The sequence below is a fragment of the Lonchura striata genome, chromosome 1, assembly GCF_050655825.1.
Source record: "Lonchura striata isolate lonStrDom1 chromosome 1, ASM5065582v1, whole genome shotgun sequence".
NCBI lineage: Eukaryota > Metazoa > Chordata > Aves > Passeriformes > Estrildidae > Lonchura > Lonchura striata.
In genome coordinates, this window is record NC_140703.1 from 82,171,462 (window position 1) to 82,193,976 (window position 22,515).

The 22,515-nt window shown below is 37.5% G+C and overlaps 1 long non-coding RNA gene across 1 annotated transcript in view; it reads left to right on the plus strand.

The window, feature by feature from the left end:
• The first annotated feature begins 2,395 nt into the window (after positions 1 to 2,395).
• LOC110470575 (uncharacterized) overlaps positions 2,396 to 22,515 on the plus strand; it is a 94,055-nt gene continuing 73,935 nt past the window's right edge. The window contains exons 1-2 of the long non-coding RNA XR_002465440.2: positions 2,396 to 3,895; positions 15,708 to 15,777. This is a non-coding gene — a long non-coding RNA (uncharacterized LOC110470575). The remainder of the gene's footprint in view (positions 3,896 to 15,707; positions 15,778 to 22,515) is intronic.

Below are 22,515 nucleotides of genomic sequence, written 5' to 3' on the forward strand. Positions count from 1 at the left end.
GCCCAGCTCAGGACTGCCGCAAGAACATTGTCCAAATGTTTCTTGAGCTCTGTCAGGCTGGTGCTGTGATCACTTTTCTGGGAAGCCTCCTCCAGTGCACAGCCACCTGCTGGATGAAGAGCCTTTTCCTAATATCTAAACTAAGCTCACCCCCACCTGACACAACTTCAGGACCTTCCCTCACTGATCCTGTCACTGGTCACCATAGAGAAGGCATCAGTGCCTGCCCCTCCTGTGACCCTTTCAAGAAAGTTGCAGACTGCAATGAGGTCTCCCCTCAGTCTCCTCCAGGCTGAACCAACCAAGTGACCTCAGCTGCTCCTCATAAGCTTCCCCTCAAGGTCCTTTGCCATCTTTGTTGCCCTCCTCTGGGCACTCTCTAATAGTTTAATGTCTTTCTTCCATTGTGGCACCCAAAACTGCACACAGTATTCAAGGTGAGGCCATTGTAGTGCAGAGCAGAGGGGGACAATCCCCTCCCTTGCCCAGATGGAGTTGCTGTGCCTGATGCACCCAGGACACACTTGGCTCTCCTGGCTGCCAGGACACTGCTGGCTCATAACTTTTGCAAAACTGTCATGTGCATAAAACAATGATATCAAAGCTGCTGTTAAAGTTGCCGTTTTATGGAAGTAAAACTGGCATTAGCAACATTTTCAATATAAAAATAGGCTTACTCTTTAATCTTGCATATAATCTATTAATTAATACTTTAAGTGCCTCACTGGAGAAAGTATTGCAGTAGTTTTATATGGATAGCACTGGCAACCTCTCTCCTTTTAATAATAAAGATAATTAAAAATATATGTAACAACTGCTATAGAAATTCTGTAAAATTTAATCAAATTTGACACAAAACCCCTATTGCTCTACTGAATAAAATGAAAATATAGATATGATCATTTCAGCTTGATCATGACATGGAGTTTTATACCTCTCTCACCCCAAACAAAAAGCTGTCAAGTGTTTTTCTTTGTCTGGGTAAGTCTCAGGCACAGATGAGAGCAAGCTGGCCAAGTCTCGTACAATTCAGATTTAAATGATTAGTGAGGGATGTGGAAAGCAACAGGAGGCTTTGGATGGGGTTATATCATCTCCTCTGCTTTGAGTGTATGTGCCTGGTTTTTGTTCATGAAGTTCTCAACATAGGGATCTGATTAGATTTGCAGTTTCTTCTAGATGATCAAACAGTGCAATAGTACTAAGCCTTCTTGCTCCACCTGCATCTGTTTAAGAGCTTGTGTGATTTCCTCTCTGAGCAGAGTCCTTCTCTGGTGACTTAAAATTTTATTACGATAATGGTGGAATACAGCAAAAATAGAAAGACACTTTAAATTCATGCTGAGGATGTAAGTGACAGAATACATCTGGCCACTAAATAGAAAGGAGCATTTTATAGTGAGCAAAATGATGTTTGTATATAAGGATATATATATTGATGGCCATTTGACTTTGTCAAATTCTGAGGTCAGTTTTCACTCAAAAAATACACAGCAAACTTGGCAATGATCCATATGGGACACATTTGCTCACAGTTCAATGTGCAACCAAACCAAAGACAGAAGTATAGTCTGGAATTCATGGATATTTCTATCTGGATTGCCCTGAAATAATCAGATATTTTACTTTTCAGTTTTACAGTATAAGGATTGCAACACGTGTTTATAATCTAATGCACTTGTACTGATTTTGGCTGGGATAGAGTTATTTTTTTGCTAGGAACTTGTATGTCTTTATGCTTTGAATTTGTGATGAAAAGAGCGTTGATAACACAGGGATGTTTTAGATGTTGCTGAATGGCACTAACACAGAGTCAAGAACTTTTCTGCCTCTCACCCCACCCCATCAGTGAGCAGGCTGGGGGTGCACAAGAAGTTGGGAAGGGCACAGCTGAGACAACCAACACCAAATGGCCAAAGGACGTTGTTCTTCATCCCATGCCATATGGTGGCACACTCAGCACGTAATACAGGGGAAAGAAGGGGGACATTTGGAGAGATTATATTTGTCTCCCCAAGTCACCACTACATGTAGTGGGTACCTGATTTCTTGGAGGTGGCTGAACACCTTTATGTCCACAGGAAGTGACAAAGGATTTCCCTTTTTTGCTTTGCATGTAGCTGTCAGCAAAAGCATCTTTTGCTTTACCTATTAAACTCTATTTCGATCCATGAATTTTCTCACTTGTACACTTCTGATTCTTTTCCCATCCTAGCAGTGGGGAGTAAATGAGAAGTTCTGTGGGGCTCAGCTGCTGACTGGGATAAAAAAAATGACAGTAGTCTATGTAGAATAGTAAATGTGTCACTTCTCTGGATTTTAATACAGAAAGTGTATAATACACAAAGTATATTATAATAGAGTGTATTATAATAGAGTGTATTATAATACACTTTTAATACAGTATATTCATAGTGTATTTTTTTTAACCCATACTAACTTATTAATAGAAAATACGGCAGAATTAAATAAGGTCACCTATTTTTAATTTAATTTGCTTTTAGATCTGAATGAAAATATTCTAAGTTTCCACATTATTGTCTTCCTCCTGTTCCCTTTGCCTGTATTTAATATCTGCTTAGTATGGGAAAATGATAGAGTTTTAAATAATACCTACACATTCATCGACAGATGAATCTACCCTTGAGTCAGAGGAACAAGGCAGAGGTAGGTCCTTCAAATGGTGCAAACCACCAACAAATTTAGTCAAATATTGCCCCAACATCATAATTTTTACATTATATATACACAAGCTTAAGAAAAGAGATGATCCTTAGCTGAATTCACAAATGTGCCTTAGAAGATGTCCCTTGTATACAGAGTAGTGCTTCTTTTATAGTTGTTCTTTGCACTCACAGATGTTGATTTTATTTCTGTGGAATTTCCCCATCTCAGGTATGTAATATACCTACTTTTGTATAGTCTGAAGTCCAGTGATTATGTCCTTTGACTAAGGATTCAATAAAATATAGATTGTTTTAATTTTTCAGTCTCCATATCATAGCTAAACTATGATTGATCTATCTACTCTTTTGTCCATTTTTAAAGTATAAAACCAGTTCCAGCTGCAGTTTTGGAACATCCCAACACCTGGAGCTTGCTGTGCACCCTTTGCAAATTATTTTACCTCAAGTGCTTACTCTGTGTTCATTCATTGTACAGGAAGCAAAAATGGATCTTCTATACCCGACACAGTTTAGCAAGGAAAATGCAGACACATAGAAAAATTTCAAGCACCTGGAAATATACAATATGAGGGCAACCTGCAACTGGTGTCTCATTCTTCTTTTGGATATGGCCTTAAATAAATTGTATTTGCTTTACTCACCAGTTCAAAACAATTTCAAGCTCATCATATTTAGTGTTGTTAGTTTCAGTTCAGTGTTCTTCTTATTAAGAGCTGTGATGTTAAAATTATGTTGTGATTATTTAAGGTATTTTTTAAGACTTTTCAAGGAGTTATTTTTTATTTTTATTGATCATTTCATGTAGAAGGCAAAACCAAACTTTTCTGCTTGGTAGGGCATAAAAATTGGTTCATTCTGCCATTTCCCCCACTTATTATTAGCAGTGCAGCCACTAAGTCAGTTAGAGGATGCTATCCTAGCAGTAAAAATTGCAATTTTGCAAAAAAAAGGAAGTTAAGCATTGAAGGCTTTTGTGAGAATTGCATTGGATAATAAAATGCTGTTGGAATTTTTGACTAACTAAGCAGCAATGTAATTATGTGGTCCTTACAAGAAGTATCAGAAGCAAATGAATGCAGTAGTTTTATGTTGCTTTTTTGGTTTAGTTTCTGTTGGTTTTTATTTTTTTTTTTTTCTGCAGAGAACAAACACGTGAGAACTGGCTGCAGATTTATTCGATTTAAAGAATAATGAGCATCATGTATCAGGTACTGGAAACAAGAAATGTGTTGCAGTTGGAAATATGAGTCTGTTAATTCACATAAGTATTGCTACTTAGGCGGAGGGGTTTCTTTAGGTTGGATAGAAAATGGTTTTTCTTTCATAATTTCTTGACAAGGAGTCTAATTGTAATTGTTACCAGATGGGTAGTCTCAGGTGAGTTTAAAATAGGCAGCCTTCAAGCAACACTTTAATAATCTGACCTTCTCATTGGGAAAATTTCATCTATAGACCCTCTAGGAAGTTGGTTTCCACAAATAATATATTGGGGGTAGAAGGAAAATCCTCCCTCAGATTCTAGTAAGTTAGTAAGGCTAGAATTACATAGCTTGCCTTAATAGCACTAAACTTTATTCATGTCTGATATACCAAACTATTTAGAGTCCTTTTCAAAACCAAATTTGTAATTGCCATTTTCTTGTAATCTGCCTGTCTAGCATAGCGGTAGAGAAGGAATTGCAGTGATCTCCTTAATTCTTTCTGCAGTGGATTGATACCAGTCAAAAACATCACATCCTTTAAATCTTACTAGCATAGGCAAGCTTGCTTCTTAGACTTGTGGAATATCTACACTTTCACATGGAAAAGACCAATCTTTAATTATTTTATGGAACATAAGTTTCAAATGAACTAAAGCAACATTTTCTACACATTTGAGCTACCTCAGATGTCTAACCAGCTGCCTGGCTACACAGACATTATGAATTCTTCCACACTAAATCATAGTTCCAAGCGGAATCTAGTTCTTTCTGATAGCTGGTGAATTTGTGACTTCCCTGGAACAGTTGGAGCTGTAAACCACTGAATGGATAAATGATGCATAACAGTAGTTTCTTCATCTATGACAGATGCAAGAATGGCCTGAGCACATGTTTCAGGTAATATGAGTGAAAACTTTTTCCATTCTTCTAACCCAGAAGTCTTACTTTTTGGACTTTTGTGCTAGAAGTAGCTTGTACTCTCTGCTTTTAGAAGCCCTTAAGAATATATCTACAATGGCCATTTCAAAAAGTATAAAACCTCATTTAGCCTTATGGTAATATTAAGATCATTCTTATTTTCAGGTTTTTTTAGCATGTTATACATATTAATTATATAATACCCCGTGACAGAAATTCATTTAGACATATTTTAGAAGAATCTCTTTTTCAAATTTTAAAATGTTTGCTATACTAACAATGCTTTGAGTATTTTTATGTTTTCACACTTAATTTATATGACAGACATATAAAGCCTTTTATCTATGACTGAAATATCTCCTACTGTGAACAGTGCTAGTTGTATTGCCAAGTTTGAAACTAGGACTCAAGCAGAGTATTCAGTTTTCACTATTTATTTACTTTGATTTACTTGTTTTCATATAGTATTTCTCTTGAAGTTTTTTAGTTTTGTTTTTGGTGGGGTTTTTTTTGACATTTAATTGAAAGCGTTTTATAGGTTGAAGAGATTTCATTCCTTTAGACAACCTAGAAGGTCTTTCCAGTTACAGGCATAAATTCATGCCTGCTTCTGCCCTGCCTCCACAAGGGGGCAAGGTCTTGATGTAGAACCTCCTCTTCCCCATACCTATGGAAATCCAGGAAAGGGATTTGGACAGATTTATACAAAGTCTTGAGTCCTACGGCATCCTTATTTAATGGTCTTAATCCGTGCTGGTAGGTTTGACATAGATACATTCGAATATTTACTTTTAAATTGATGTTTATCTGCCAGCAACATTATTTACTGTAATTGGCACAAAGTTTAAGGACAGAAGAAGATAGCTAGAAATTAATTTAACTTTAGTTTAAATGCCTGTTGACATTAAGGCCTGTCACACAGGAACTCTTTCACTAGCAGGAGATACCAACGGGCATATAACCCCATGAATTTTTCCTTTTCTTGTCTGCATATAGAGGACGGGTTATATAGTAATTTTTATAATATAACCAAAGGAGTCCTATTTATCAAAAAAATATTGTCTAATTATTGTCCAATTATTATGCAATAATTATTTTGCATTATAAAATGTAGGATTTTTTGCAGATTGGTCTATTCACATTTAGTTAGTTATTTGAATATATAATTTTATGTGTTTTATTTGGTCGGGTTTTTCTTTTCAATATACATTGAAATAAAAAAAAAGTAAAATTCTTGTAGGAAATGAACACGTACTCATAGAGAATGCTAGAGCACTAAAAATCCTAGAATATCATCATCTGCTGATGTCTACATCATCTGCTGTATTTAGGCAATGCTTGAGAATCCAAATAATAATGAGTTATGATCCTTCTCAACCATGTGGTGTGAGGTAGAACTAAAGTATTTTCTTGCTCTGGTTGAGGCGACAGTCTTTGTACTGAATGCAGATGAAAAGAGAGCACTGCAAAAAGACCATGAGACAAACACTGCTTAGCAATATAGACTATGTTTTACTGCACCAATTGCTTAGGGGCTTTGGTTTCTTTTATGCATCATAGCCAATAACAGCTTTAGGAAGAGAATTGATGGTGGATTACAAGATAGCTCTAGGGGTTTTTTAAAGGAGATCTTCCCAGGCATGAAAGGAAGTATGAAAGTAAGCCTGAAATTACATGCTGCAAAATGTAGCAAGAGTGATGAAGGTATGCAGGCTTGGGCTCATAGAAAACAGAAACTAGGTGTGTAGTGTGAGGATTGGCCATTAGGGTCCCTGTTAATAAAGAAAAATAGTGTATATTTGATGAGATAGAAAAACCAGTGAAAGGGCATAAAGGGAAGAGAAGTGAGCTAGGAAAATTCCTTATGGTAGCATTCTGAATAGATTTGACTGAGGCAAGATCATCTCTCAAAGCTGAAAAGACTTTCCAATAAGCAAGATATGAGATGATGAGGATCTTGGGAGAGATTTAACTGCACAGACAGAGAGGATTATGGTATCTTATAGCCATTATGCAGAATGAATCAACAAAAATTAGATGTAGCTGGGCTATGAGGCTCTGGAGAACAGACTGAGTCAAAGATGATGCTTACATTATTGTCCTTGCTCTTATGCTGAGCCTAATAGGTTCTTTATCATTAAATTTGTTGTTCATCACAATTTTAGAGTAATCATGTAAAAATATTTCAGTAGAATAAGAAAAGGACAAATGTCTTTTTCAAAGTAGGAAAGGAAACTGCCTAGAAGTGTGGACAGACCAAGGGAAAAATCTCCCAAAATGCCTATGCTAAGTAAAACATATAATCATCTTCAACCATTTGTGACAACGGAGTTCTGGGACAACTAAGGTAAATTTGAAAACATGAACAATAACTCAACTTCACAAACTCAGTTCAGCAGTTCAGCACTGACTTTGAAATTTTTGTTCTCTGTCATGTTCACTATCAGGAACATTTTATTAATTCCCTGCTTCCCATCCCAAGCTGGGAAGTAGCTTACCTTTTCTCATACACCAATTCAGACCCTGAAATATGCAGCATCATATAGAAACTTCTGTGCTTGCTTTTTGCATTGATGATTTGGAATGGCTGTGCCATAACATGGTCACTGAAGGACACTTTGATGGGAGGCTGATTGAAACTTACCATCTAAAATGGTAGGACAATTCTAACTGTGGACAAAAATGAATACAGTTTTTTTTAGATATAAGCAAACTCAGACTTGTTTTTCACTTTTTTCCCCAACCCTTATCTATCTAAGTTTCACTTCTTAATTTTTACTTTTATGTTATCTATGTGTTTTATTCCTCATTAATTCGGGTTATCTTGCTAACATGTATCTTTACTGTCAGAGCCATGGATTTTCTTTCTCAGTATGCACAAATGAAATAGGAACCCTTTTTTGATATAAATCTGGCAATGTCTACACCTACCTTTCAGACTAGAAAATTGTAAAATTCTATTGCTGCTTGGGATTATATCTCCCTTTATTTCTTAATATCATGTTACATAACCTTAATTAAACTAGAAGTTAAAATGTCTGGGTAGATCTTTGATAGGAATTTTATTTATTTATTTAGTCCCAGAATTTTGACACAGAAAATACCTAGGTCTAAGTGTGAAAAGACAGGTCTAAACCATGTACCAGGTACAGTTCCTTTGTCAAAAGGAGGTTTTGAATCCATATGATAATTCTCATCAGTAGAAACTATTAAATGGGCAAGTGACCTTTTTAAGAAAAACAAAACAAAACTAATCCTCCCAAAACTTCTTGAAAACCCACCTCCAAAACACAAAAAAAAAAAAATCTAAAACAGTCAAAAGCATGATGCACAGTAACTCAAGTCCATTAACTGGTTTGATTTATTTGAGAGGAATGGTGCACAGTTCTGTGTGCACAGTATGATTCCAGATACTTACTTCTTGATTTGTTTTTCTATCATTTTCCCTGTTGCTTTCCATTAGAAATCAGATTATAAAGGCTCACATAAAAAAAAAAAAAAGTTTTCAATCAAGTCAGCCAAAATACTAAAATAGCAATGACAAATAAAAATCCTTCAGACACATTAGGACCAGTGTGTATTGGTTTGTATTATTTATTCACTCCTTATTTAAAATATTCTCACAATGCTGCTTGTACTTACTCCTGAAAATAATGAACTGTTACATGGATTTTACATGCTGGCCCTCCCATGAGTGCTTTTAGCAAGCTTTGCCTTTTGAGCAGACTGTTTTAATGGAGATTGAGTCAGTGGAGAGAAGAAAGCAACAGAAAAAGGTTACAAGTTAGGAAAAAAGGTTGTGATTAACTACCACTTCAGTACAAAGTGGGGAAAAAATGTTTCCTGTGAAATAGCTGCAGTATTTAGAGCTGTTCATATTTGTTGTAAGCTATTCTTCTTTGCTTTTTATCTACTATTTTTGTATTGAACATTAAAGTGCTAAATATAATTCATAATAATTGACTAATATTTTAAATAGAAATAATCTTTTTTTCTAAAGTTCTTTGAGTTAAGAGCCTTTCCTTCATCTTCATAATTCTGATTTTTACTATTTCAAGTCTATATTCACTCCACATAAACTTTACAAAGGGTAACTTCTTTTCATAAACTGTGGATAAGGAAAATGACTTATTGAATACAATTCACAAAATAACCATACAGGTAAATACTAAGGTAACATTTGTGGTGTAAACTTATGAAAAGACTGATTTAAGTCACATGATTTAAATAGAGTGGAACTCAACCTCCAGGTAAGGGAGGAATTGCTTTTTACAGACGTGAGTCTAAATTTGCTATCTCAATTAGCCATATTTAGCACTCAACATCTAAGAAAATCTGACTAAAATTAGGTCTTTGACTAGTTTTTAACAGGAAAATTTAGGAGACCTTAAGTTATGTCATTGTTGAAGGTGCTCATTAATGTTGCCTTCAGGGAAGGCAAGGCGACCTGGTTGCAAGGAACAGCACAGTAGCCCGGTCTTTCCCGGGCTACTCGGGCTAACAACACACGCAGGCACCAGTGTGGTGGACGGTCAAAAGCCTTTATTATCTTATCTCATGGGTTTAAATAGTCTTGGGGGACTTTGCTACGTCAGGGGGGGGTTTGGTAGGGTCCCTAGGGTTAGTCAGGAGTGGAAAACTACTGGGTTAGGTGTGGTTACATTCTTTGGGGTAATGGATAATGTGCTGCAGGAGGAGAGGGGGAAGGGGGTCTTTCTTTCCGTCACATCCCGAGATTTTCCATTCGCCTGCCCCTATCTACTACATCTCCCCCCTCCTTTTCATAAATAAAATGAGGTAGTCGTAGATATAGGCACTGGAGTGAGGTACAAACTTGTAACTTGGTAAGGAAAAAGGGGTTTGGTAAACCTGAGTAATTCTCGCAAGGTGAGTTTCTAAGGCTTTTGCGACTGACTGTGTTCTCTGTGGTGACCTCTTTGAGCACCTTGTCACTTGAGAGATGCATGACCTACCTAAATGGCTGATGAGGGTAGTGGCCTGGGTCGGCTTGCCCCCCAGCCACAAGCCCTAACAGCGAAATCGCACAAAGACACTGTGCATGTCTGGGTCTCACCGGTGTGGGAATCTTGGGTTTTGTCTGGCAGCTTGGTGGTTCGTCATTTCTCTCTGGAACAGGGGTGTACGCGTCACGGGGACGGTTCATGAACATGCCCTGCAAACAGAAACTCACAGTTTTTCGTTAGTTTCATTCTGAAGGTCAGATTCGATTGACCTGAGTGGACACCACCTGATTCTGCCCTCTTTTTTGACTGCCGCATACTCTCATCCCATAGGCACCAGTCTCTAGCCCCGTTCCCGTTCGCCTAGCTTGTTTTTGATCATGACCTGTGGGCCCTCCTCTAGTGTCTGGGTGGCCCAGTGCTTTCGAATGGGACTGTTTGTCTCATCTCCCCTAGGGAATTGGTTCAGTGCTAGCAACGCGGTTGCCAGCATGCGTGTTTGGTCTCTTGAGGGAATGGAATTGGCAAAGCCCTCTGCCTTTGCCAATACTTCTAACTTGGTTTATAGGGTCTGATTTGCTCGCTCAACAATGGCCTGTCCGGTGCTGTTATATGGGATTCCCTGTACTAAGGTGATGCCCCACACCAAGGCGAATTCCTGCACTGATTTGGAGATAAAATTGGAAGCATTGTCAGTTTTAATCTGCTTGGGGATACCAAGCCGTGCCATAACTGTCAGCCAGTACTGGATTGTGGCTTTAGAGTTGGATTTGAGGTGCTGTTTTGCTATGATTACTCCGCTGGAAGTGTCTACTGTCACTGCAAGCCATGCTCGTGGCTTCAGCAGTTCGCAGAAAGTGAAGTCTGACTGCCAGATTTCTGAGGCCTTGAGACCTCTCGGGTTGACCCCACCGGTCCATAGGGGTGACTTCTGGCAGTGAGGGCAAGTGGCCACCACGTGCCTCGCGTCAGATGCTTGGGCTAATAGCTTTGTACAATTATCCTCCCGTTCATGTCTAAACACAATCATTCCTGCACCATCAAGTATCATGCGACCTATTCGTTCTATACCAAAGGGAAGCAAGTCGTCATTACCAAAAAGACCATCAATTAAAGTGGAAACCATGGCCAAATTGATTCCTTTTTCTGCAATGGCTTTGACAATTGACTGTACATCTTTTGGGTTTACCAGGGTATATACCCTTTGTTGGTTTCCTTCTGGGCCGGTGATCCTCACCGGGAAGGTTTGTATGGCAGCCGCTGGGGACCATTCAGCACAGGCTATTTTTATTTCTCTCCAGTCGGTAAACTGGGCTTGTTCGTATTGTGGCTGCTTTTCGGTGCGGCTTAAAGCTTTACTCGGTTTTGTTTCAAATCGCATTGGCTCCGTTTCCTCTGTTTCAGAGTCCCAGCTGGCTTCCGTCAGCTCTTCCAAGCTGGCGGAGCTGCTGCCGGACTCCGAGTCGGAAGTCGAATGCCAGCGAACTTCCGGGGCTCGGTGCCTTTTTGTCCGGCTCCAACCCTGCTCCTCCCCCTGGGGGTGGCACCGCTCCCGCCCCCTGGGCTTGCCCTGCCTCCTGCAGGGGGGGTTTTCTCCCTTACATGGTAGCAGCGTCTGGCATGGCTGCTGATTAGCTCCGAGCCCTCTGCCGCTCTCCTCCTCTTTTTCCCGCATACGCTCATTCGTAATACCCCGTGCCTCCAGACTTTTCGCGCCAAGACCGCCCACGCCCCGCCCCTCTCCTCGGCTGCCAGAGCCATTTTCAACGGAGTAGGGTGGCAGCGTGGTTAGGATCTTTTCCCGAGCTGCGGTTTCTGTGTCTCTGGCTTCCCTCGCCAGTCCCTGCCAAAAGGATTCTGAGCGTTGCTGCACCTCCGGCAACGGGTCACCGATTGGTGGCGGCAGGAGGGATGGGGAAGCTGCAGATTTTCGGGAGGTTTCCGCGGGGGGGTTTGGGCTCTGGCCTGGGGAGGGGGGTGACGTGCCGGGCCCCCCCGGATCCCCGCTCCCGGGCGGATCACCCTCAGGGGCGGTTTGCGTTGCCGCTCCTACGCCTAGTTTGGGTGTAACCAATAAACATTTGCCCGCCGCGCTCCATGCCTTCTGCTCTTCTATTGCTCTGTGTAGGTCTTTCTTGACTTTGCCCCATGCCTTAAGGCTTCTGCCACTGCCTGAGGATTTCGTGTCCTCGGCCAGCGTGGCTGTGCATTTCTCCCATATCTCCAGATGCAAAACATCCACAGGACGTTCAATTGCCCCAAGCTCAAGCAGCCTTGTTATAGCAAGATAAAAGTCTTTGAGCCTACACTCAATACCCCATTGCTTATGCATCGCACTTAGGACCCTGGCGATGGCATCCATGACGATCGCGGGTCCCGGGACGTCTCCCTCGCCGAGAACACGGTTTCACCGGTTTGGCCGTTGTTCTTGTCCAGGTGACACCCACTACCCGAGCGAATTTTTCCCGGGTTTCGGCATCAGATATGTTGCCTTCAAGGAAGGCAAGGTGACCTGGTTGCAAGGAACAGCACGGCAGCCCGGCTTCACCTGGGCTACTCGGGCTAACAACACACTCTGAGAGAGGGGGAAGGGGGTCTTTCTTTCCGTCACACCCGAGATTTTCCGTTTGCCTGTCCCTATCTACTACACATTAACCACCAGTATTCACGTTGTTAGAAGACAGAACTTTCTAATGTTATCTGAATTAATAAATCTAGAGAAAAATATTGATAGAAAGAACTAACACTGGTATTTGTCTTTTCCTAAATATGTTACTGTAATACTGAATAATGTCTAATTTCCTTCTCTATATCTCCCCAGTGAGTATTTACATATTCAGTACTCATGCTTATACATACCACACAAAATTAAGATCACCTTCACAGGACCATTCTGTAAATTACAATATCACTTTCACCAGATCTCTTTGCCACCACTCAAACTGTTACCTTTCCCTTTATTCTTGCTAAGCAAAGAAACAATTTATTTCACAAACCTGAAAACCTCTGTTTTCTATATAACAGTGGGTTGATCCCATCAGGCACCTAAAAATCACACAGCCAACTGCTTTTTCCCCCTGCACCTGCTGGACAAGGCAGTAAGCAAGAAAAGTGAAACTAAAAAATTCCTGGGTCTAGATGAATACAATTTAAAGGGGGGAGGAATGAAGGAAATAACACCAAACAAGCAAGTAATACAAAGGTAATCCCATACCACTTCCCACAGGCATGACAAGCTATTCTCTGAGCAATGACTGTTTCCCCACAGTTTTTAATGAGGAGCATAAATTATGTTATGTTACTTCAAATATCCTTTTGATTGGTTTGGGTCATCTGCTAAGGTTGTGTCACCTCCCAGATTCTTTTGCATCCTCAGCAAAATTATCCTCAGCACACTCATTGTAGGGAGCAGATTGGAAAAAAAAGAAATTATCCAAAAAATCCAAAACTGCCACAACCTTAGAGTTATACAAGAAATGATCAGAAATAGTCACAATACTGTTTTTATCAACAGTGCTTTAGTGAGAAATCCAAACCACAGTACAATACTGGCTACTATGAAGAAAATCAACTCCAACCCAGGCAGACCCATAAAGTGAATATATTTATAAACATATTTAAGTTATATAAATTTAAGTTTGTTCATATTACCTGACTGACTGAGAGACACCTATTCAAGTATTTCCCTTTCCCTTTCAGTTTTCACTTTCCCTTCCCTTCTCCCTTCCCTTTTTCCCATTTCCCATTACTTTGTTCAGATCTGGATGAGTGGTACAGTACACATGATACAAAACTGGCAAGGTGTTATTCCTACACTTACATTTGCTGCAGAATTTCTATCAAATTCAAGAAGCATAAAATTTGTCTGTAGGTAATTACATGTATTATGGTGATGTTTTTGGTTTTCTTATTTGGTTTTTTCAATATGCTTTCTCTCTCTTGTAGGAGAAAAAATAGGCAAGTACTGGGAAGATGAATCATGACAGTGTATTAAAATTTTCACTTTTGCTGTCTATCAAGAAAGGATAGTCCTCTGGAGCCATAAAATAATAATAAAAACATCATTCTGAAGAACTGAGTCTCAGTGCTTAACACTGTTTCTCTAATGGCATTTCACCTTTCATTTCTATTCAACTGAAAGCATCTCCTGCAGTAAAGCAAACTGTGATACTGATGAACACTGACATTTGCTAACAGTATCAAGTAGTAAAACAAAGGCTGAGAATATAATAGACCCAACAGGAGAATACCCACAGATTAGAAGAGAAAGAATACCAATACCTCTTAATTGTTAATTCAGCCTGCTAATCTTGGATTAAAAAAGAATAATTAAAATTGGTTTATTATTCTTTTCTTTTGAAGTTAGCACCTTTGGCCAAAATAGGAGTCAGAGGAAGAGTGGCAGAAGTACTTTGAGTATTGTAAGACACAGAGAATACGAGGCCCAGGGATAGGGAACAACAGGAAGAAAGACAGCTCAGTTTTCAGAAGTCCTTGATTTGTTACAGTGTTAAACCCTTGATTTGTCACAGTTTTAAACCCTGAGCTGTACTGTAAAGCCAATCATAAGTAAACTACAAATCTTAAATTGAAAACCAAATAAAACTCTGGATTTCTTTGCAATTAAAATAATACAATTAATTTTCCTGATCTATGACGAGTCCTTATTTTTTGGTCTGTTAACAAAACATAAGTAGGGGCTTTAGTTAAGCTGTGTAAAAATTTGGACAGCAGCTATTATAAGACTCTTTCAGGTCTCAAGCTTGTTTTGTATTCATAAATGTCAACTTCAGCATTCTTTGAGAACCAATTTAAAGTTAAAAATACTGTTTCTGTACACTTTTTATAAAAACTTCATTTATTGAGTAACTATTAGACGTTAAATATATTTGCAATAATAAATGTGGGCTCCAAAACTCTGTTTGCACCCACCTGTGCAAGTACAGGACACATTTATGTGGAATTGAATATTTTTTTTAAATGTCAATGACTTTTTTTACTGCACAAGGTTGTATAAAAAAGCTAATTTGTGAAGCATTCTTTAAAAAAACCCCAGAAATCAAAAAATAGAGACATGTGAAAAAATGTCTTAGAGGTACAAATATCTGCTATGGAAAGGCAAAATAAAAAACATTAATATGTGTTTTAAGTTTCCATTCTTCTGGCTTCTCAAACTCAACTCTCAATTTTCTCTATTATGATGTTATATCCGAGGATAAAGTGAATCTCTGTTCAAGGAGGGATACTGTTAAGTTTCATCTTTGTATTATGTTGCATTCTAGTTTATTTTATAAAAAAAGGTTTTAGTGTGCCTCTAAGATTGCTGTATAAATAAACGGAAATAATTTTCAGACACAAATATTTTCCCTAACATTTCACTTGAAGGAAAATTCAATGTAAAAAAGGGAAATGTCAGTCACAGAAGGAAATGTTATCACCTGAAATGAAACCCTGCTGCTGTAAGATAATATGTGAAGATGTAGCATAGATGACTAAGATTATGTTGAGCTAGAGGTATCATAAGGAAGAGCATGTGGGAGAAAGGACAGAAAACCAGAAAGCAGAGATAATAAGCATCTAGAAGAAAGTAAATTGAGCAGTTACAAGTGTGAAGGCAAGAAATCTCCATGTGGGATGGAGAGGTGAGAAAAAAAGTAAAAAACAACTAGAAAGACAAAGAACCAATTGGGCCAGAATGTGTAGTCACCAGATCCCTCTACCACCAGTGAAGGTTCCATGGAGTGAGGCAGACACTGAACCTACTGCTGCCTCAAGGGAGAAGGCAGCTACTCCTCCCTGCCACTGCTGGGAGGTGATGAGTAGTGCATACCTCAGAATCCAGAGCAGTGATACATGGCCTGTTCATCATAGCCAAGGAATGGTATGAAATCCACTCATGTAGGAAAAATGGATGCTGATTTTTTCATTTATTATTTCAGAATATCCATTCTTCATTATTCAGATGAGAAATAATCATGGGAGGAGTCAGTAAAATCCTTTACATAATAAGTAAGTAATTTCTTTGGAAGACTTTTACATCAAATATGTTCATCAGTTTTTTCTTCAATATACTCTGAATATAGATGCTGGGTACTAATTATTTAATTAGGAATACTAGTGGTCCTTTGCAGTGGGAGATAAAACCATACTTCTAGTCTTCAGTATTTTGAAAAACAGCATATTACACTGACTGCTCCACAATTTCAACTTTCTGATCAGCTAAACTTAGCAGTCGATTCTATTTAGTCAGATGACATTAGTACAATATGTTTTCTTCTTTTGTCTTTAATTTTTTGACTTTTATTTTTCAGCCGCTCATTCTGTTAGAAAGAGGAAGCAATTGAGTAGTTGCTGCAGTATCAGCATTAGGATTTGACTGGGATCCCAGTGTTCTCTTGCAATAATTTACAATTAAGCCTTCAGAATTCAATGTATTTACATACTGGATATCCTAAAGAATTCACATGCATATGCCCTAATGCAATCTGATTTTCTCATGAAAATGGACTCACTGAAGCAAAACACAATTCCCTCTTAGAGCAATGTTTCTCTGCATCTCCTTCACCCCATGGCCTGGTCATTCTTTAAGGAAAAGAAACCAATACTTCCCAGATGATAAGCATTTTTAGACAATTAGTAGTGCTTGCCATCTCAATATACCATATTATTTGTAAAGGTAACTAAAAGATGTGCTTGCATCAGCAAGCAGTGCCCACATATGATTAGTAGAGGTATTTACACTTTCAGGGTCTGCAAAGGCGTTTAAGTGCACAGTTCAGTGAACCAAATGCTGTAAGTCAAACAAATTGCTGTAAGAAGGATTTTTATATCAATTTTGTACCTTATTTATAACTTCTGACTGCAGAGTTCTAGCAGAAGTATTGCTATTATATTGAAATTTGTATTTCATTAATCTTCACCATCACAAAGCTTCTGCGATTTCAATTTACAGTAAAAATACTACCAGTTCCACCACATAAACAAGCTTTTAATGTGTAGAAGGTCTCCTCCTATAATTATAAATTCATATGATGTGAATGTTGGATTTAATATTTTTCATTGTTAGATACTTGTGCAATTTGGAAAATGAGTGGAAGTCATTTGGGTTAAGTAAACTCGGTGTTTTTTCTCTGTTTTACTTCTGTTCTCATATCCAAGGAGCAGCAGTGCACATGTCATAATGGAGTGGGGAGACCTTGAAGAGCCCTGCTATTAAACAGTGCATTAAGCAAAGCCTCTTCAGACAGTCCATTCTGAGGAGAGATCTGCTCCACACAAACAAAGCTCTTGAGATGCACTTTGTTGTGTTCTTGCCATTCAGAAAGTGCTATTATCCTCTGCCTGTGACTCTGTGCTCAATATTTCAATTGGTTCCATTTCATTGGTTTTACAGGGAACAATAAAAGAGGCCTCTTGTTCCTGGCCATTCAGCATGAGAATAGACCATGCTGAATCTCTATCATCAAGCATTTAAAAGCCTCGTAAAATATTTAATGTATTCATTCCTTTTAGAAATCATAGACAAACAATCTTGCACCACGAAACCATTTTTTTTTTAATTACAGCAGTACTAGTAATTTACAATAAACCTAAACAAAAGTTTTTAGGAATTAGTTCACTTAAATTTCCATATTAAACATCAGAGGAAAATATCCATGATATTTTCTCAAAGTTGTTTATGTTGCAAACATGAGTAGCTGCTTTCTGACTAACTTGAGAAATTAGGAAAATAAGTCCCTGAGTCTCTTTTCAAGGAAAGCTGTCTTAAAAGTACAGAAAAGGCTCTATGGTGTAATGTTAGAACTCTTGCTAGTTTCAGATGTAATTAGAAAAGAAATTATTCTCATTAGTATGATGCAAAATCATACAAGAGTATTTTTATTTTATAATACCAGTGCATTTCAGATTTCCATAAGGTTATTAGGCTGATAATCCCCAAATATACTGCATTCAGTTTGGAAAGAGATGCCAAGGGAAAGCTCAGGTGACGAGGCCTGGTTTTGGTACTCAAAATGTCTTCAGTGCAATGTGAGGTGCATCTGGACAAGCAGGCATTTACAGCCTGGGGTGATGGGGCAACCCCTCTGCAGAGTTGGCTGACTTGCTTCCTCCCACAGCTGGAGGCTGAGACTTTTCAGCAGCTTTCCTGTCAGACACATGGTGCTGTCTCAGCATGGGGAGGCACTGGAACTGCTTAAGAGCCACATGCTGCTCAAAAGACTTTTGCCAACTATCTTGCTTCAATGATAATCTATATTTTGCTTCACAAGTAACATGTCCAGTCAGGAGGAAATCTCTCTGTCCTGCTCTTGTTTTATAGAATTTTCTGCTTTTTAATGAGGAAAGGAAATATGTTTTTAAGAACAAGTATTCTCATAAAAAAAAAAAAAAACAAAAAAAAAAAAACAAAACAAAAGCAAAAACAAAAAGAGAGACAGATAGAGGCGAAGAAAGCTGTGCCTTCTTTCCTACAGTATTATCTTTCTGAAGTGCTACATGTTAGAACAGGTTTACACAGCTATGCAGGATTGTTTTATTCAGTCACTAGTGTTATAAATTATGGAACATAAATGTCAAATACATTCTCTAGTTTCATGTAATTACATGGTAACTGTTGCAGAACACATAACTATTTTTTGTTCTCAACAAAAGTGCAGGCTGGGCAGTTTCCACTGAGGTCTGCTAAATGCAGCATCTAAGTCAACTGCATGAACATGTATAAAACTGTATTTTTTAATTTTTTTTTTGTAAATCTGTGTGGTCATTAGCAGTGAAAACATCTCAATTTATTTTTCAAAATCTTAATTTTCAATTTGCCTTCAATGCCAAATTATTCTGTAAAAATCCCGTTCAGTAAACTAACAGCATTCTTTCTTCTAACAAGTTCAGTCACATCAAAATGGATGTCCTGAGTTCTTGTCAAGAACTCCACTAACAGGGCAAAGCAAGGTATGAGAGATATGAAATATATTTGAGAAGCAGGATTATGTTTCAGACTTAATTTTTTTCTGCCAAAGACAGTGCAAAGCAGCTAATCTGCCATATTTCATAATTTCAATTAACCCCAACAGGATATGCCTCTTTAGAGATCCAGCAAAGGGCCATATTTTAATTTTTTAAGTAGCAATGCTTTTATCATGTGGGAGGTGATCAGGGTTAATTACTACTAGCAGCTGATCAGGTTGTGTTAGAAATTCATAAGGTGCTTATGGTATATGTGTTGCTCTTTAAATGCATTCTTCACACTGTGGGGTGTGAGCACAGAAGTTATGTACTTTTTCTTGAAAATTAATGTGTTTCTATGTATGAGTTTTCCATGTCTATCTACATCTATCTATATGCATAATTTGGTTGATTCCATATAGAAAAACCTATAGAGACTTAAAAAGTTTATTTTTCCAGTCATAGAACCTAACTGGTTAACTTTCACATGAAAATAGTATATAGTGTCTCTAAACAAGACCATTATCCCCACCTTAACTGCAGAGAGTATTTTGCATAATAATTAATCCATAACAAACAAAGGCCATCGTGAAGCTTCTCTATTGTAAATACAGTGGTTTCCCAGACACTCATAGCTACCTTGGGAATGGATCTTTCAATTTAAAAGAACAGAGTAATCCCCCACTCCTTAAAAGATAATAAAATAAAATAAAATAAAATAAAATAAAATAAAATAAAATAAAATAAAACAAATCTGATATTGTAGAGATAGAATGATTTAGTGTTTTGCTTTTGTTCTTTATTTTCTATTTTCTTTGCTGTATTAATCAGTTTTGCTGTTCAAAGTATAAGCAAAAAAAAGAAGTAATTATATAGAAGTATTATCTGGTTTCAAATAATAGTTGTATTTGTTTACCTATAGTAATTTTGTCTGGAATACTTAATTTCTATATTTAGTAGGCTAGAATAAGACTCATCATGTTGATATTTCTGAAAGATTGTTTTAAGTACAAGAAAAAAAATAAATTAAAAAATTAAATAGGTGCTATTTCTTATTTTGCCTGGCTCCACTAAAAAGACTTCTGATTAATTCTGAGAAAAAGACTTGGACAGACTTTTACAATGCATTGCTTGACCTACATACCATGGAAACCATTTGCTCTTCTATCTTAGAGAGGGTAGTACAGCTTACTCTGGAGACACACAAGGACAGACTGTTCTTCCTGACATAACCCAGAAGTGCTTCAAGCAGGACTTGAGATATGGCTGTAAGTAATCAAAGAGGATTGGTTGGTTTTGAATCATTCTGTGAATGTCTAAGCAGTTCGCCTTCCATTCCTGAGCTCTGAAATGCTTAGGGCAAGCTGATACTTCCGAATTCAATGAGCACAGCGACATAGATGAATATGTGAGTACTCAGATTAGATTTATTTAGAGGAAGCTATCATTTTTAACAGATGGAATAAATAAAACCATGATGCAAACTGATCCACATAGCAGAAGAATGGGTTCTGGTTGTAAAAGAAAAAAACCCAGAAAAAAAGTAGAACATGCTGCTAATTTAGTCAAGTTTTCTTGACTAATCTAAAGCTATGGCAGTCAAGGATTTAGCATGGCAATGAGAAATCATATCTCTCTACTACACTGTAGATAGAGTAAATAAATCCTTCAGAAATCCATGAGAAATGCCTGGTCTAAAAGCTTTGAACTTTACAAAGCCAGCCAGCCAGCTTGTCGGTCTGTCTGTCCTGTTCTTCTCATTATGTTGTATGGTCTGTAAACTAAATTTCCAAAGTCCTGAACAGTGTTGTGTGAAGACATATAACTAATCTAAGGGATATCAGCTACAGACCAGATTCACCAGGATGATCTCACTGCTTTGTGTCATGATGGCAGCAAAAAGCAGCTGCAAATCCAACAAGCTCAGAGAACTTAGAGCTGCTTTACTGTGTCAGAGAGATGCAAAACAGCAACAACTCATTGATGGATCCTTCATATAATCTCCAAATAAAATTTGCTATCATAAATATAACAGTTTAAGATAATCTTTTGAATAATTCCTTGGCCTAAAAAGAAAAATTATATATACAAAAAAAAGGCTGCTGTTTCTGTTATGACCATTTACACATGGAAATTCTTTGGAGAATGTCAAATAATAAGAAATGCCATATAACATAGTCAATCTCACAACCATTTTGAGGTAGCACTGAGACTTACAGATGAAATGAGAATGAAAATAATTGTAATTTAAATTAAGTTTTATGGGAGGCTTTCTCTGACAAAAAAAGTTACAAAAGGCAAGGGGAGAGAAAAGAAGATAATAATTCTATTTTTCTAGCAAATACAAACACATTTAAAATTTTGAAAATATTTCTTTTGGAATTATGTTTTTTATTTTCTAACTAACATCACAACCAAACTAAGCTAAAAGATAACTTACAAAGAAAACGTACAGGAAAAATTATTAAAGCTCATGAAATGGCATATCTCTGCATTATCATCTGTTTTATTTACAGATCATAGATGCACATGAATGTTCTTTTCCCTTTTCTCTACATTTTATGATTTAGATTGACATTTTGGAAACATGAATTTTCTGACACATTTTTGTGGCACTTGTTATGAGTATAGTGTCTCATAAACTTGTGCTAGTGTTGAAGGTGGTACCTCATGACTATGTTCAGATTTTACAGTTATGTGTGACAGAAACAAATGATTAATTCAGAAGAAGGTCTTGCTTTGGAGTTAGAAATTTTTTTTTCATATCTTATTTCTCATTAAGCATTAAAACCATTTTAGTACTTACATCTAAGTAACAACATTGATAATGTCCATAATTTTGTGATGATAACTTATCAGAGTTTCCATTGGAAATTAGAAACATTTTGATAATTTTTTACAGACAGAAAAGACACTTATGCATCTTCAGGCTGTGAAGCTGTGTTAAAGAGTACGCATCAGACTATTCCAGTCTATATTTTTGCTAACTTCCCCAACTGAAGACTGTATCATATAATGGTAGAAATGTAATTTTGGTGCAAAAGACTTAACTGATCAAGGTTTTAGTCTCAAAACAGTAACAAATATGGGATAGTTATGTTTTACAATTAAAAAAAAAGAACAAGTGTCACTTTTTAAAAGTTGTGGATTTGGTGGGGGTTTTGGTGGGGTTTTTTTGTTTGTTTGTTTCATTATTATATTTTATTTATAAGAATTTGGTACATGTGTTACTGTCCAGCCTTAGGTGCAATGGCATAATTAATCCTATCACAACTTTTAACATTGTCTTAAAAGAAGAAAACTATTGGGTTTTGAAAAGATTGTTTAAACAACTAGAGTTCAATAAGGCTTTGACATCCATGCAGACATGAAGAAATTCCAGGAGAGAATTTCTGTGTGTTTCTATGAGAAAGCTGATCTTAAATATTCATCAAATCTACATCACTCATCTAGCTTGCCATGCCCTGTTTGTCTGAACAAAGAGGCTATGTTGAAACAGAACTAAGGTACAGCTAGGGCTTCTGGATATTAATCCTTTCTGTAGAGGTTCACACTATTTGCTGCAAAACTTAAGCATGGGACTGCTTTCTCTTTCACCATTCTTTATTCTTCTATTGCCATTCCTCAAAGCTGCACCAGATGGAGGATCCAGAAGCCCATAAGTGACATTGCCTGTGCTGGGTTCCCAGTGAGTCAGAGCAACTCTGCTTCAGCTGTGGAGATGTCTCTGGTCACCTGGGAAGCCAGCAGAATACTCAATCTCTTTACTACCTATGAATCTAGTGTATATATTCATGGAAGCTT